This window comes from Sus scrofa, chromosome 2 (assembly GCF_054392235.1).
Source record: "Sus scrofa isolate SSC_HxYL_T2T_F1_AM1 chromosome 2, Sscrofa_HxYL_maternal_Yorkshire_Landrace_v2.0, whole genome shotgun sequence".
Lineage (NCBI taxonomy): Eukaryota > Metazoa > Chordata > Mammalia > Artiodactyla > Suidae > Sus > Sus scrofa.
Genome location: NC_139384.1, coordinates 132,643,371 through 132,658,995, shown reverse-complemented (window position 1 = coordinate 132,658,995; position 15,625 = coordinate 132,643,371). Strand labels below are relative to the sequence as shown.

General features: G+C 35.8%; 1 protein-coding gene across 2 annotated transcripts in view; it reads left to right on the top strand.

Annotated features, from left to right (window-relative positions):
• Positions 1-15,625, top strand: part of DTWD2 (DTW domain containing 2) — a 1,117,698-nt gene that overhangs the window by 793,783 nt on the left and 308,290 nt on the right. The window contains exon 13 of one of the 2 annotated variants that reach the window (XR_014838622.1): positions 1,894-2,005. The exons of the other annotated variant lie outside the window; for it this stretch is intronic. The gene's annotated coding sequence lies outside the window, so the exon portion shown is untranslated. The remainder of the gene's footprint in view (positions 1-1,893; positions 2,006-15,625) is intronic. 2 annotated transcript variants of the gene reach the window in all.

The window sequence follows — 15,625 nt, the reverse complement described above, 5'->3', positions numbered from 1 at the left end:
CTCAGCCAATTTTGTCCTTCAATACCCGCTCTGCAATAATGGATGGGATTCTTTTACATTGTTCTTTAAAGGGAGCACAATCTTACACATTTTCAATAGGGGGGATGTTGTAGGAGGAAAGTGCTTCTCTTATGGGTTCGGCAGCTGCCTCACTGATCATCTTTATATTCTCCACCAGCTGTGCTCAATTGTGCTCCAGGCATCTTTCCTGTTTGCTCATTGCCTGCAGTCCAGCTCTAAGCTGGGCATGCCAGTGTGTTTCTCTCTTACCCAGTGGGCTGTGCCCATGCCTTCTCCAGTGAGATCTCATCCTCTGCCTTGGAGAGAAGACTTCTATTCTAAGTTTCCCTTTCTTAGATACTCTCGCTTTAACATGCTCTTTACATCTTATAGTTACTATAATCTGTTTAATAATGTGTTATATGAAACTTCTATTTAAGTCACTGAGTGGTTTTATCTCCTGGTTAGACCTAGATTTATGTATCTCCCTTTTGAACCATGAAGTTCTTCAAGGAAACCAAAAACTCCCATGTATACTTTGAAACTAACAATCTAAAAATTATACCAGTTAATTTGAATTAGAGTATATGCATAGAGCAAATTAATTCCTAATGCCAAGTTCAACTCAGTTTCCTACTCTTCAGCAACACTTTTGTTTCAATCAGATTTGCATGGCTGAAGCTTTGAACTCTTTTTACTGAAACTGTTTTTTATGTACCAAAAATAGAAATACACTAAACCAGGACCAAGAAGACTGAACTTCTTGTCCATCTCTCCTGTGAAAATAAAGCAAATGCTGAATGCAATGAGTTTCATTTTCCATGTCTGTAATACAAAGAATTGAGCTTGGTTTTTATGATTCTTAGTATTCCTAATCTTTATCCTAGAAAGTGTTTATAATGGTTCCATTTCACTCTTTAACTGCTCTCAAAGGTAGTTCACTCCCATCTTTGTGAACTATTTCAAATTTATTACAGAAAAGACACTCAAGTCTAAGACTCCTATCATCACAGAAGGTAACTCAGTATAGCCCCAGGAAACACGGAAAGTAGAATTACCAGGAGAGTGAAAATCTTGCTGCTGCTTCCAATGCTGATGAAAGGATGAAGTGAATTTTTAATTTTCTTTCCTGAGATTTTAGTCTTTGTCTCTGGACTTCCCTAGGGGATTTCCCACTGATGATATATATGACTTCAGTGAGATGAAACAGAGCAGATCTTACAGGTTCCCGAAGGCTTTTACAGGGTTTCTATAATGTTGTTTAAAAATTTAGAAGGAGAGAATTTAAAAAGTAAAAGTATAAAGTAACAATTAAACTTCACCCTCAATTCTATCACCCAGAAAGAGTCTCTATTAACTTCTTGAAATATGTTCTGTAATTTTCCCAGATATACATCTATTAGCATATAGCATATACTGTATGCCAGACACTGTTCTAGATGATGAAAATTCAAGAGTTGAATAGTCAGAGCTGTGTCCACAGGGTACATACAAGCAATACATGTAATTTTGCTTTCTGCTTCTTAAATTTAACATTTTTTGTAGTTTTCCAAGTCATTAGATGATTTATAGAACATGCATTATATTTAATGATATTCTATCATATGATTTTGACTTAATGTTGAAATGTTACTTCACATTTTTATAATAATAATTATACAGTAAGCTTAATTATGTAGAGATTGTTGTGTACCTTCTTGTCTTCAGAAACATCCCTAGAAATAGAAATCCTAAGCCAAATAAATAATATTTTTGAGGCTCTTAATGAGTGTCATCAAATTACCTTGTGAAAGATTTGGAAAAATGGCAGCAACTCCCCACCCTTCCCTGTAGGAGTGTGTCTGTGCAAGTTTCCTGATGTTTGTTCCTTCATATCAACTCTGTGTTCCACAGACTTTGCACCCTGAAAGTGTGACCTGGGTGAATTTCCATTCCTGTCTGGCTTCCTACTGTGTTCAAGCAAAGTAAGCACCCACTGGAGATCAGCGGGAAGGAGGAGAGTGAGGTGATATATTTATTTCCTTTGCTTTCTTCCTGCTGGGTTGCTAATGGCTTAGACTAAAGGCCATAGCTCCTGTCAGTTGGCCTGTGTCACACAGTTCTCCCTCTTCCCAGGGGATATTAGCAAACTGTTCTTTTCCCTTGCAGCTGCCAGCCTAGATGCAGCATTGGCTTCCACTATCCCCATTGTAGGGTTGCTCTTTGTAGGCTCCGCTGATACCTTTTATAAGTGATCTCTTACTTAAACCCTTTTTAATTACTCAGTTTCAGTATACTGCATTTCTTTTTTTGCCAAATAAAATACACTTTTTACAAAAAATGTAAATAATAATATATGGGATGTGTTAACTCAGTGTCATGCAATTATATTTTAATTTTATTTTCAATAACTCTAGACATGAATAACTTTTCAGTAGTGGCCATGTATTTACTGGGCACTATTTTTTTTTCTATTGGAGATTATGCATAATCTTTTTTCTAGTTTTTATTGGTGTAATTTTTTCTCATTGATTTGATTGAGTTATTTACATATTGAAGACACTAACTTTTTTTTTAAGTTTTATTGAAGTATAGTTGACTTACAGTGTTGTGATTATTGCTGCTTACAACAAAATGATTTAGTTATACACATATACACATCCATTCTTTTTCTTCAGATTCTTTTCCCCTATAGATTACCACAGAATATTAGGTAGAGTTTTCTGTGCCATTCAGCAAGTCCCCATTTGACCAGTCATTCCATATACCACAGTGTGACTATGTCAATCCCAAACCCTCAGTCCATTCCTCCCCTCCCACACTTGCCCTCTTTGGTAACCATATTTATGTCAAAATCTCTGAGTCTGTTTATGTTCTGCAAATAAGTCTTCAGCCATCCTACCCTGAACATGCCCTATCTTGTGTGATTTCGGAAGCTGAGAAGGGTCAGGCCTGGTTAGTAGTTGGATGGGACACTAATATTTTGTCTGTTCTTTTGATTCAAGTGTGTTTTATTCATTTTACCATTTAGCATCTGTTGGTAAAATGGTGTATGGTATTTCTGTAATACCAACATTTTACTTTGCTTTTGGAGTCAAATATATCATCTTTTTCAGTAAGCTTTTAAAAGTGAGCATTTCATTCACAGAGATTTTGTTAATGCCACGAATACTTTAGACTACATGGGCACTTCATGGCTATAACAAAAAAAGGTATCTCAGAAAGTTTAGGGTACTTACTTAGCTTGTGGCTTGTCACTATCATTGACTTACCTATTTACTGATGGTTTTCCTCTAGTTATTTTGGTCTGCATAAATTGTATAGGTGTTTTTTGTTAAGATACATCTCATAGAGAAATGACCAGGTCCTGAGTGCACACGTCAAGTTTGACGAATGTAAAGACTATGTAACTAACACTCCCATCAAATATTACATATCCTTACTGATATTCTATATACCAGGTCTATCAATGTAATGAAGAGGTATTAATCTCTCCAATTATGAATGTGGTTTTGCCTCTCTATCCCTTTTGTCCTGTCATATGTACTTCATGTGTCTTGAAGCTCTCTTATTAGGTGCTGACACGTTGAGATTTTTTCATATCTTAGGGATGAATATTTCAGACATTTATAAGCATCACTTATATGACACATAATTATCCATCTTAAGAGTACAGTGCATTTTAGTGAATTTATACACTCAAATGGCTATCTGGATTTAGAGAATTCCTATCAGCATGAAGACTTCCCTCATGTGCTTTTAAAATCACTTCTCCTCTCCCACTCTTAAATTCAAGGAACTGAATTCAAGAATTTGTCCTCTGTCATTATAAGATTTCCTTTTCTAGAAGCTTTATATAAATAGAATCATATAGCATGTGCTTTTCACTGTTTGACTTAACACGATTTTGAGATACTTCAGTATTCTTATGTATGTCATTATTTTATTGATGAGTGAGAACATTTCTATTGTTGGGATGTACCACATTTTGTTCATTTGCCTGTTGAACATTTGGATTATTTCCAATTTCTAGGAATTTCTAGGAATTATCTATATCTCTGCTGTGGATACTGATAAGACTTTGTGTGGACATTTTTTTTTTCCTCTTAGGTAAATATCTAGGACTGGAATTGATGGGTTGTATGTTAGCGGTTTGTTTAATTTTAAATAAAACCCTAGAATGTTTTCGAAAGTGACTCCACCACTTCACAGTCCAAACATCGTTGTATGGTTGAAATAGTTTTCAGCATGTTTGCTAATACTTGATGTTTGCCTTTTTAATTTTACCCATCCCATTGGATTATTGTGGCTTTAATTTATATTTCCCAAATGAATTATGGTATTGAGCATATTTTCATGTGCTTTTTGCTATTCGTATATTTTCTGGGTGAAGTGTTTATTCACATAATTTGTCCATTTTTTAAATGGAACTGTTGGTATTTCATTATTTAGTTGTATTTGTTATCCATTTGCTGGATAAAATTACTCTATTGGATTTTTTTTTGAAATTATTTACTCTCAAAATGTGACTCACCATTTCATTTTGTTAATGGCACATTTTAAAAGGGGAAAATTCTTTTGTTTTGATAAAGTTCAAATTATCATTTCAAAAGTTCCTGCTTTTGTGCTTTTTATTGTGCTTTTTGTGAGAAGTCTTCACCTAACCAAGTCACGAAATTTTCTATTATGTTTTCATCCACAAGTTTCATATTAAGCATTACACGTGGGTCTATGATCCATTTTTAAGGCATTTTTGGTTGTGTCCTAAAGTTAAGATTACTGTTTGCTTAGTTTTGTTTTGTTGCACTTGAATATCTATTTTTTCCAGCACCATTTAAGTACTGTATGAAAATACTATGCTTATTCAAAACACTATATATTGAAAATATAATTCATAACAGTATACTCAATTTCCTCCCTCATCTGTGTAATGAGCTTGAGAATATCATATTGCCATTGGGCTTTTTATTTATTTATTTATTTATTTTAGAGCCACACACATGGCATATGGAGGTTCCCAGGCCAGAATTGGAGCAGCAGCTGCTGGCCTATGTCACAGCTACAGCAATGCCAGATATGAGCCATGTCTGCAACCTACACCACAGTTCATGGCAACACCTGATCCTTACCCCACTGAGTGAGGCCAGGGATTGAATCTATGTCCTCTTGGATGCTAGTCTATTTCCTTTCTGCTGAGTCATGAAGGGAAATCCCCACTGGGCTTTAAACAAATTTGTATATACGTGTATTTTATAGAGAGAGAAAGAAAGAGAGGAAGAGAGGAAGAGAAGAGAAAGAGGAAGAGAGAGAAAGAGAGAGGAAGAAAAAGATTTTTAGGAATGTTTTTGTTTTTACTGAAGGATAGTTTCATTGGATGTATAATTCTTGGTTGATAGTTTGCTTCTTTTTGGTCTATGTGTTTCTGGTTAGAAGTCAACTCTTAATCATATTATTGTTCTCTGTATGTGACATATGGTGCTTTCTTCTTGCTTTCAACATTCATTGTTTGGGGATTGGATAATTCTAGTGGTTTCTATTTGGGTTCATTGTTTTTTTCTGCCATCTCGAATCTGTTATTGGGCCCATTTACTGAGAGCTTCACTTGAATTATTTTTATTCTCTTGAATTTTCTTTTTTTTTTTTTTTTGTCTTTTTGCCATTTCTTGGGCTGCTCCCATGGCACATGGAGGTTCCCAGGCTAGGGGTCTAATCAGAGCTGTAGCCGCCAGCCTACTCCAGAGCCACAGCAACATGGGATCAGAGCTGCGTCTGGAACCTACACCACAGCTCATGGCAACGCTGGATCCTTAATCCACTGAGCAAGGCCAGGGATTGAACCCGCAACCTCATGGTTCCTAGTCGGATTCGTTAACCCCTGAGCCACGACAGGAACTCCTCTCTTGATTTCTCATTTGGTTCTTTGTGTAGTTTTAATTTCTCTGATGATAATCCCTATTTGTTGAGTTGGTGATAACACATTCTTTGAATGTATTTAGATTAGCTACTCTCATCCAAAGTGGTTTCACCCTTTGGAAGCAGAGAACAGATTTCTAAGGAGTGCTTTGTTTCCTGAGTATGGTTATGGGTCACATTTGTTATTACTTTTTGATTGAAAACTGAACACTGTCACTCATATGTTGGAGCAACTATGGATTCTTTTTTAAATTTGTCTAAAAGTTTTTGGGTTTTATTTATTTCATTAACTTGCCTGACTTAAACAGTAGAGTCCATCTCCCCGTAATAGTGTATAGCCACTGATATCTCTGCTCAATTCTTCCTCTGCCTTTCTAGAGATATCCTCTGCCTCTGTGAGGTTTAGTGCTCAGCACTGACTTGAGCAAGGGTCATGCATGGTCAGACGTCTTATATCCTCAATGTTTTTCCTTTGTGCTACCCAGGCTGTGTGTGAGGAACATACTGAAAGTCTCCAAGTTCTCCAATCTCCCCTGACTTTAATTTTTGTTGGGCTTCTGCATGTATTACAATCATGTATATGTTTATTGATCACACAGATGTGTGGCAAGTTTATTAGCTCAGCTCTTCTATTCATCTCTCAGTCCATAACCCCCTGGTCAGTTTACCACCTGCCCTGAACCAAGATCATGACCTCTGATTTCTGCTTTCTCGGTTCAGTAAATTGATGGTCTTTCTGAACTCTCCCTCCCTGCTGTACCACAGGAAGTGCTCCCTGGCAGAGAGCCAGAATGTGTGGCGATCCACTTTGTGGCTTTTCTTCTCAAGCATCACAAACCATTGTTAACTGTTGTTTACTGTCTTAAGACATTTGTCTCTGTACAAGTTGTGTGTTGCTCCTTAGAGTGGAGGACAAGATCAGTGCCAGTAACTCTGAACATGATATATGGTGGGAAATCTAATGATCAGATTCTCATATAAATGACTAAGGCCAAAGAATATCAATTTTATCTTAGACATTTGAAATAGCCTCATTATTTTAAATGCTATGATGTTTTGTATTATGTTAAGTATATTTTATATTCTCAAACAAGAGCATTATTCCATGCTCTTTGTCCCTTTTCTGAAATCCCCATATTTCTAGGTAGTATTAACATTTGTTTCACCTCAAGGCTCTGGGGAAATTGTTAGAGGTGATGACTGAAGCAGAATTTGGATCACAATGCTAACAACACTGCCAATAATATCATCAAACATTTATCAAGAATCTACTATATTTTTGGAGTTCCCATCATGGTGCAGTGGTTAACGAATCCGACTAGGAACCATCAGGTTGAGGGTTTGATCCCTGGCCTTGCTCAGTGGGTTATGGATCTGGCATTGCCGTGAGCTGTGGTGTAGGTTGCAGATGCAGCTCAGATCTGGCATTGCTGTGGCTCTGGCATAGGCTGGTGGCTACAGCTCTGATTAGACCCCTAGCCTGGGAACCTCCATATGCCTCAGGAAGCAGCCCTAGAAAAGGCAAAAAGACCAAAAAAAAAAAAAAAAAGAAAAAGAAAAAAAAAAAAGGAATCTACTACATTTTCAATAAACTTTTAAAGTGGTGGAATCAAATTCCTGATAAAGCATAATTCCTCCTCTTAGAGTTTATTAGGGGAGAGAGAAAATACATATTGTAAGACATATGGTAATGTCGGTCACCTAATGATAAGGATTTTTGAGTGGTTAGTGAAACATTAAGTGGTCATATAGAAGGTCATGTGGATTTCATGGGATGAGACTGAACAGATGAAAGAGGTCTAAAATACCCTTCATAGGAAGGATATAGTAAAATAAATGAGTATACACAGAAGGGTTTAAGGTAAAAGCCAAAGCCTTGTAATGGATAGTAACTAACATTCACCTTCATAATCTAAGACGGCAGGGGATGGTGGTGACTGTAGTATAATGGAGTGTAAATTACCTTATAAATAAGGACCACTCTTTAGCTTCTGCTGCAAGCTGTCAAACATAATGTTAGCCTACATATTGCCAGACATCCCTAGTTTTTTCAGAAAGTTTATAAATCTAAATTTGCAAAATCTCTCAGTTTTTAAATGTTGGCAACCAATAAAATATTTTGCCAAGAAGGCCACAAAAATCATGTCTGAGTATGAATTTGATGTTTTAGGGTACCAGTCTGTGACCTGAGAGATCACACATCCTGAATGATGGGTAAAGACAGTGATAGGAAATTTTGTTTCATACATATTCTGTGCTAGAAGATGACAATAATTTAGCATAGTCCATTTCACTACTTCACTATAGCATTTGATGCTTGCTATTACAAGTTAATAAGTATAGAATAATGGAAACACCTTCATATCTTTTAGAAAACAGATGCATTTGAATTTTATTTAGAAATTCATGACTAAAAGTTGTAAACAGAATCATTATTTTTATGTACTTAGTATTTGGATTCAGGGCTCTTTGGGTTTGTAAAGTTAACATATTTTGAAAGGGAGGAAAAAGCTCCCTTGCAAATACCAACTCAGTGTTGCACAGCAGATTGCAATGTCTCCACAGGGGCTGCAAGCTCATCACTGTGCAACATGCCCAAATATTTTACCAATTTAAAAAGCATGTTATTTACCAGCTAGATGGTAATATCTCCAGTAAGCCATCAAATCCATAGTCTCAATATCTGTTTCAGCATTTTTAAAGTGTACAATATCCCCAGTTAACCTAATAGAGAATAAGTTCTTTAACAGCAATAATGCCCTGGGAAATAGATATTGTTTAAACTGCCTTACTCCTCAGTTTAGACTTGAATTGTATACATCTTTTGAGATTCAAGTTGGCCTCCTTATACTAAAGCAAAATTTTAATTGTCGAAAAAGAACAGTAAATAAGGAAGAGAGAGAACTGTTATTTTCTTATAGATCTAGAAGAACATTTATTTGTTTTATTTTTTTATTTTATTTTATTTTTTGTCTTTTGTCTTTTTAGGGTTACACCCACAGCATATGGAGGTTTCCAGGCTAGGGGTCTAATAGGAGCTACAGCTATCAACCTACACCACAGCCACAGCAATGTCAGATCTGAGCCTCGACCTCGACCTACATCACAGCTCACGGCAATGCCAGATCCTTAACCCACTGAGCAAGGCCAGGGATCAAACCCACAACCTCATGGTTCCTGGTTGGATTCCACCGAGCCACAACAGGAACACCTAGAAGAACATTTAAAGCAACATTTATTAGCTAAGTGTAAATGAATGGAAACTGTATGACTATGGCTTCCTTCAAAACTATGGAATTAAAATAAATACAGGGCAAGATTAAATAGAGAAGTGAAGTATTCCTGATGAAGCGGAACTGATTCCTGTTGAAGTCCCACCCCTAAGTGAACACAGCCATTCCCTGTTGTGTGACAGTTCCTGTTGTGTGTCTGTCTTTGTGTGTATGCATGCATATGCATATCTTTGTGTGTGTGTATTCCATGCAGAAGTTTATCTAGAGAATGAGCTACATTTCATTTTGTTAACAGTTTTTAGGTAACATTTCTGCAATTGTTAATATTTTACCAGGTGCCAATCTTGACTTCATTTTGCATTGGGTTTAGAAACTAGACTTATGTAATACGAGTAATTAGTGTAACTTTGACCTCTAATTCTATCATTGTAGTCTTTTGAAACTTAATCTCTTTTTAACTGTATCTTGTTTAATCAGAACCCTAAATGACTAATCGTATTTTCAGCAAATTTATTCTCAAATCACAAGATCATTTGATTGGGATTTCTTTTTTGTTTTATTCTCTTTTTTTTCCTTTTGTTTCTTTTCCTTTGTTTCATTTGTAAGTGTTTTTTGGAGAGAAAAATATAGAAATACATTAAGATTGCATTTAAATAGAAAAAGTAGAGTTTCAATAACTTGGTTTAATGTAAAGCACTTCATTTTGTACAAAGAAAGCACAAACTTTATTGTTGAAAATCAATTAAAATATAGTAGTCATCTTGTTTTTTTTTTTTTTTTTTTTTTTTTTTTGTGGTGGCTGTTTTTTTCTTTTTATGGCCACACTGGAAGTTCCTGGGCTGGGGTTAAATTGGAGCTTCAGCTGGGGACTATGCCACAGTCATGGTAACACTGGATCCTAGCACATCTGTGACCTACACCACAGCTTATTAAAGAATGCAGAATCCTTAACCCACTGAACCAGGGTAGAGATTGAACCTGTTTCCTCATAGATGACCTCAGGTTCTTAGCCCACTGAGCCACAATAGGAACTCCTAATCATCTCTTTATGAATGTGAAGTCAGGTGCTCAGTCCTTTCATGTGTTATTGGTTTAATTCTCTAGTTATGAATATAATAAAAGACAAACTATGTAACTGAAGTTTTAGGAGGGCACAAACTGAAAAACTATGTACGCAAGTAAATACTATATAAAAAAAAATCTTCATTTCTTATTGATTTCCATCAAGGACTTGCCAAATATGTTGTTCAAATTATTTGAGAAGAACAAAGATACCTCCAACTTGTTTTCTTCTATATAGCTTTTTTTTTTTTTTCTGGTTCTTTAAAATGTCCCTTTCTATTGGTTTGGATGGTTACTAATCTTATTTAAATGAAATTAGGTATATCACAGTTGGAGTAAGAAAGACAAATTCCATTAGTTAAAGCCTACAAACTACTCTCTTCCTTAAATGATCTATGAATTTTGATTTTTATTTTGTTTCATTTCTGACTTGAAGTCTTTACTTTTTGTACTTTTTTATGTGTGTAGCATACTTTTCCCCACAAATCCATTTTTTTACCTTCTATCCCATTGAAGAGTCAATGTCTATGCCTTGCAGGAATTTTTTCCTTTTGCCTGATTTTGCTAGGGATAAATGGACTGATTTGGGATATTCTCCCTATTCTTCTAAATCATGAGAAAATTTTCTGGCTCCAACTTTTCACAGTATCTAGAAATTCAGTTGAAATTTATAAACATGAATTTAAACTTAACTATTGATTTTATATCTTGATTTAAAAATTCCACGTCAGTGACATTTTACATTTTGGGTCACTACATAAGGACCCGTTTGATTAACTTTGAATATTTAGAATGTCTTTTCCTGTGTGATAACACAATATGATTTTTAAATTGTATGTGTTAGAATGTGGAGTTTATTTGGAAATATATCTAGAGGAATGGGATTGAGATAGTGAGCAGGGCCCTGACAAGCACAACACATGAATAATTAAAATACAATTTTAGAGTTCCTGTCGTGGCTCAAGGGAAACAAATCTGACTTGTACCCATGAGGTCCCAGGTCCCATCCCTAGCCCTGCTCAGTGGGTTAGGGATCTGATGCTGCTGTGAGCTGTGGTTTAGGTTGCAGATGTAGCTGTGAGCTGTGTTGTAGGTTGCAGGATTCCGAATTGCTGTGGCTGTGATGTAGGCCCGAAGCTACAGCTCTGATTGGACCCCTAGCCTGGGAACCTCCATATGCTGTGGATGCAGCCCCAACAAGACAAAAAAAAAAAGGTAAAAAATAAAAAGATAAAATTTTATTTTTATTGTCTATTGTCTCTAAGCATGGTTCAGTGGGATAATCTTTCCTTGCCCCTAGATGGCACCTCTAGCTGACCTCATGACTTTTAAGGTCTCTTCTACCTAACAATTAGATAAATCCTAACTACTTTAAGGTGCAAATACAGTGGCTCAATTAAATTTTTCTTTTCTTTTCTTTTCTTTTTTTGCTGTTTTTAAGGCTGCACCTGCGGCATATGGAGGTTCCCGGGCTAGGGGTTGAATTGGAGCTACAGCTGCTGGCCTATGCCACAGCCACAGCAATGCCAGATGGTTAACCCACTGAGCAAGGGCAGGGGTCAAACCCGCAACCTCATGATTCCTAGTTGGATTCATTTCCGCTGTGCCATAATGGGAACTCCCAATTAAATTTTTAGGAGGTACAATTAAAGATACAGATGGAACCACTGGTTTTGGTTTCAACGGTGGTTAAAGCTGAAGTTCTTAGTTTCCCATCATGAAAATTAAACCTAAATCTTTCTCTCGTGGAGCATTCTTGTATCTTGCTGTTGTTGTTGGTGTTGCAGCGCCCTTGACTTCAGGGTTGTGTGCTCTTTGCAATAATTTCTCAGATTTTGGTATTTGGTGGTAGACATCCAGGTTGTTTCTGCTGAGGTCTTTTACTCTCTGACTCTTCCAATGGCCTCATGTCTTCCACAGGGAACTCACCTGCCTACCTTGGACTAACTCAGAACTGGTCCCAGTGCAGCAGCAGATTGATTCCAACACAGACTATATATGCCTAGTTCTGTGTTTGAGGACACTAGCTAGCTCCTGTTTTGTTCTTATTTGAGAGTCAGATGCAAATTCTTAGTTGCTTTGGTTTTTGTAAATGATAGATGTAAGTTCCTGAACCCCTCAAAATTTCAGAATAGGGAAGGACAAGATCTCTAAATCGTTCCTCTGGAGCTTTCCTAGCCTCCGTTCATGTGAAGGAGCAGGAGGTTTATCTCCTTGCAGTCTTCCGTATGGAGGGGGAATACAGGCAAAGCACTGAGCAAGATCTTTCTCTTCCAAAATCCTCCTCCTTCAATATTGCTGACCCTGTATGTATTCATTAATTTTGGAATAGTTTCTGGGGACATTTGCCCATAGATTTCTCTGGAGTGTGTGATGATCTGTCTCACACACATTTTATTTCCATTCTTTTATGTAACTTGATTTTTTTTTTTAAAGGCATTTCTACTTTTCAAAAGTTTGCAAGTTTGGTATAGATTTAATTAAATACAGGGACAACTTTAACAAGGAAAACTTTACTTATAAAATTAATACTTTAAAAATTTTATTTTTGAAAATCACTTTTTCTACTCATGACCTTTAGAGTTGACCTAGAGATCGAAAAGTAGGTGAAATTTATGCCCTTACAGAAAATCTAGGAAAATTACCTTTCATATAACCTATGGAAATAACCTTCATCTTTAAAATCAGGGAGAAATTCAAGTCAGACTTTGTACTCAGATTGAATATTAATATTTAGAATGTTCTCTCTGATATGAAATATATTGTATATTTTATGATTTGTATAAGGTAATTATTCTTGTTCATGCTCTTGTTTGAAATTAATGGAAATAATGAAATCAGTACTATTTATATTTGTATAAATGATTATAGTTTTTAAGGTGGACATGACCTCAGAGATCATTTAGTTCAACACTTTCACTTTATAGATAAATATATAATAATAATATTCATATTTATATAGAACTTTGCAGAATGTGGGGACCCAGAGAAGTTATTAGTCTTTTTCAGGGTCAAAGAGACCTGCATTAGAACCTACATTTTCAAATTGTCAGCCTGTGTCTGGACAGTCTTGCACAATGATTGATAATTCATAATTCATTTTGTGAAACTGAGTGGTAAAATTGAAATTATAAAGTATAAAGTATATTTTGTTCCAGACCTTTAAAGGGCAACTGTGAATATACCGATTATTAACATAATGAAAAATATCATGACAGTTTCCTCTTAATTCTGGGAGCACACCTTACCCCATCTCTATAAGTGAAAAGAGAAAGGCATATTATATAATGGAGAATGTGTGCAATGGGCTTCTAACCTATTTAGGAGATAGGATTCTTCACTTTTAAGAGAAATAAGTATGTCAATTTCTACCAAAGATATAATAGAACATTTAGAAATAAACTTCGTTTCCATAATTTTTGGCTTCCTATTTTCTGACAACATTGTCATATAAAATGTTTATTCAGTTAACATATTGATAATCAAAGTAAAAATACATAGGTTTTCTTTTATAACTTCTTTTCTCTAATTTTGATTTTGATTATCTGTGCCAGACTTCATGAAAATCATTGTGCATCATCCCTTTTGCTGTTACTGATGTTTTTAATCCAGGTTCTGTGTCAAACTGCTTAATATATAGAGAGAGTAAAAATGAAGCATAAAATAGCTAGAGAGAAACACACTGTAAATAACTGGGGGGGGGGGCTAAAAAAAGGAGGTTTGTAGGCTACTTATGTGCAAATGAAGGTATTTAATTGTAATGTGTCTTCAGTGATAAATGGGGGAAAAAAGTCTTGAATAAATTTCCCATTATAAAATGAGAAATTGTCATGCTTTGCCCTTTTCATTTGTTCCTTGAGAAAGGTGAACTTATCTAAAAAAATTTATATCCACAGAACTGCTTTTATTCAGCTAATGAACTACAGTAACTTGGGAAAAGGCAGTTAGATGCTATCAGAGGACAGGAATAATAACACTTTTACAGTATTAAGTTAAAAGTAGGATTTTTAAACTAATTTTATTCATAATCAGTTTTGCCTAGAAAATAGTCAGTGGCAGGTGAGAGGAGTAAAGAATCACATAGGCTCAGCATAAGGCTGGACAACTGTTAATTGTCCTGTAAAGGACCACAAGTCCCCATGGGCGGTGGGTCATTTTCACATTAGAAATAAGCTTTTTGAGTTCAGGGTTAAGGGCCCACTGATGTACCAGAAGCTGTTTTCTGACGTGTCAGCATAGCAGATACTGCCTTCTGGAGAAGAAACAATTCATTAAAGGTCCTGTCCAGTCTTCAACTGAAGCAGACAGGATGTAAAATTGGTAAATTAGAGTAGGAAATGGGGTATTTTTAGAGTGTTATAGCTACTTCTTTTGCTCACACACAAGAAAGTTCTGCACGGGAAAAAGAAGGAAATTAAGTGTGACATGAGTAAGAGGCAGTGAGCAAACAATGAAAGAGTCAAGGGCGCACACAAAATTACAAGAGAAAAATGTTTTCTTTTTGATTCTGTGTTCTGATATCACAATTAATTCCATATTCAAATTTTCTATTGTATATTATATTGCGATGAAAAGCACTTTTGTCATTATCCTTTTTTTTTTTTTTGGCTATGATCAGCACTGAAAACACACAGCCACTTCTTTTTACGGATGTTATTAAACTTCAGGATACTTTTACAGAAACAGTTTCAAACCACCTTTTTAAGTGAATCATTTTTCTTCTAAGAATACATATTGCAGACAATCTTTAAATTCACTTAAAATCCCTGACTATGGAATATAATAAAAATCAATTTTTGAAAAAGAAATCAACTGCTGCATTTCATAAAAGCAGTTTAGCTTTACCAACAGAGGCTTTATTGTTTTGCTCCAGGCTAAAGTTTACCTTGGCTAGTGCAACATTCTTTTTCTACCACAGTGTTCTAGTTTCAAGTACATGAACCTGAAGGGTGATATCTCTGAAGAGGTGGTATTAGTATAAATAAAACCACAAAACATTTTTTTTCCCTTTGGTAAGGAAAAAGGTTGGAATGGGCCTTACCAAATTAATACTAAGTTTTCTGTCTTCTGCCTCATTACCTTGGTAGATGACTTGTGTGGAAGGCAGCTAAGGAATTGGCAGCCTGGGTCTTTGCCATTTCCACAGTGCTGCAGATACACACTTCATACAATTTATCCAGACCTTATGTGTGTTCACTGCACTTAGAATATCTGTGAACTAGACTAGAAATCACGCCTTTATTATGATTCTTCAATCATAGTGTTACTGGAAAGATGTTACCAGAACCCGGGTTCTTGTTCATGGTGCTGAAGAATGAACTTAGCAAGCAAGCAAAAGTCTTCATTATAGGAAAGCAAACAGCTCCCAGCACAGACACTGGGAGGGGAAGGAAGAGTCCCCCTCTCTATTGTCCTATAGGGTTTTTTTATCCGTTAAA